Raw genomic sequence first — 2737 nt, 5'->3', positions numbered from 1 at the left:
TTTATAAAAACTATTATTAGCTTGCCAATCATGCAATCAGGCCTCGTGGCCTTTTCTTTTCTGTCTTGTTTCTTTTTTGGACAAAAAGTGGTGCTCCCAAAATCCTTTGGAGCATTTTAATAATCAGTGATATTAACTGAAAGTTGGTGCAATGAAATAGGCTAAATGTGTCGTCCCACCGTCTAATAACATTGCCAAACAATTTACATAATAATAGAATATTTCCAGTGTGTGTGTGTATGTGTGTGTGTGTGTGTGTGTGTGTGTGTGTGTGTGTGTGTGTGTGTGTGTGTGTGTGTGTGTGTGTGTGTGTGTGTGTGTGTGTGTGTGTGTGTGTGTGTCCAAGCGCAACAAGTAAACTCATTAAAATTATGATTAGATACAATGAGTAAAGAAAGTAAACTACTGTCCTAATGATGATGATGATGATGATGGTAGTAATAATCATTACGATAATAATAACAATATTCTCATGTGGTGGGAATGTATTAATATTTGTATTCAAAAATATTCTGACAAGAAAAGAAAATTGAAGAACTGGTTGTTTGTTTTATTTGATTGATTGACTTTTTCAAGATCAAATCAATCGAGAAAATGCATACAGACTAATAATAGTAGCCTATATATTCTTCCAATCGTTTTGACGTCAGATACTTTTTATTTATCTTTAGCCACTTACTTATTTATTTATTTACAGTAGACTAGTCTGCATTAGCAAGCAATTCGTGTAAACGGCAAATAAGCCCTCATATTTTTTTTATCATTGAATAAAAACCTATAATTGATTTATATTTTATGTATTTGAATCAACTCCATTGTATCAGACCCAATAGGCCTTATAGGGCATTGTCTAAAATGCCTCATGGCTTCAAATGAATAATACTTTATGGGACCACCAGTGGTCCTTGAGGGGGTTCCTGGTGGTCCCCAGCTAAATGATCATTTTATGCTCTCAAGAGTTAAATTATTGTTAAACATCTGCATTACTTAATTTACAAGAAGTCTACACAATTAGAGAATGTAGAAGAATTGTTATTTTGATCAACGTGTGCCTGTTATCTCTCCTATGGTACCACATCAATACAACATGGAATTGTGGACAAAATCTTATCCAACGATAACAAAATATTCTATGTTTTGAGTCTGAGACTGTAAATCTCATCAAATGGTGGTCCGTGGCTCAAATGCTGAATAAATAATGGACGATATGAAAAGGATTTAAACCCATTGCTTTACACAAAGCAGGTGGAAAAGGAGACAAGTAGGCCTGTGTTCAAATTCCACCCATGGAAGATATTACTGATCATTCAATTCACCATAGACTGAATGATGAACAGTTTCAATCGAACAAAACAGTGACACCTACTGGATTAAACTAACATTGCAGTTGATGGCGAAGGCCTACAATTGTATAAAAAGTCAACTGGAAGGCTTTGCGCAGCAGGCCTACATACTGCACTCACTGCTTACAGGTGTGTTTAAAGGGAGCACATTATCTTCTTAATTATGACAGAAATTAGGCCCAAATCCCATGAAACAGTGCAGTGTCTAAACGAGGCTCTTTGTCATTTAGTTCATTTTTATTTTGTTTAGTTCGATCATTAAGGAGGCTGTGAATTACACAACTGGTCTAGAATTATGTTGAGGGAGGTGGGTGCACGGGAAATTACTAATTAGGCTTCAGTGGGCCTATTGATCATTTAGTGGATGGTAATGGAATGTTACCTAATCATAATAATTTCATGTTTTCACAAATCTGAAAAAAACATAATGTATAACGTGCTATGTAAATATATGTATTCCTTTTGTTTATATGAACATTTTTGTTTCTATTTTAGGGTACAATTTGTAGGGAGATTCATTAGCATCCAATTGTGGCCGATGTTGCACTATTAGTGAAATGTTTCCCACATTTTTCCAGTGAACATCTAACATGTAAATTATTGTGACATGATTGCCTATTTATTGTTTAACACTGCATGCAAGAAGACCAAATGTAAAATATTTCTTGCCGCATTACAACCAACGACAGGCAACACTGCTGATCCTTTTTTATTTGTAAATAGGCTACGGAACGTGATCTGTTCAGCCAGGCGACCAATTCCAATGTATAGATGATTACATTTTCCTTCATGAATAAAGATAATTATTTAAATGGAAATGAACAGTTTTTTTTTTTTACATGAGACTGTGATTAAACGAAAAATACGAAAGCCTCCATTAGTATTAGACAATAATGCAATACAAATGTTGGTCCGTCTTTCTTTCCTGTGTTCTCCTTTGTACTTATAGTGTTTGTATTTGTTGATTACATGATGTATTGTGTACATTTTTTATGCTTGATGAATTGAATATTTTTGGTGTATTCCTTTTAGCCTTAATGTCTTACTTAACCACGTGCTGTTTACATTTCTGACTAATAAAGTATTCAATCAATCAAAAGACTCAAAAAATAGAAACTCAATTAAAAGCTTTAGCAAGCATTTGATGTAATATCAGTTTATTCAAATAAACAACAAATCAAATAGCAAACGGTAGCCCAACAGGCTAATTGTTTACCTGGTTTGAAACGAATTATGTGCGACTTGCATCCAGTCTTTTGTATAGTTCAATATCTACAGCAAAGCGCATTTGTAGGCTATTTACTGAATAATTGCAACTCAGCATAAGATTTTACAAAAAAAGTAAACAAAAACCATTTAGATAGCTGACTTATAGCTATACAGTAAAGTCTAGT

The sequence above is a fragment of the Gymnoscopelus microlampas genome (assembly GCF_963454915.1).
Source record: "Gymnoscopelus microlampas genome assembly, chromosome: 9".
Lineage (NCBI taxonomy): Eukaryota > Metazoa > Chordata > Actinopteri > Myctophiformes > Myctophidae > Gymnoscopelus > Gymnoscopelus microlampas.
Note: the sequence above shows the minus strand (reverse complement) of the source record.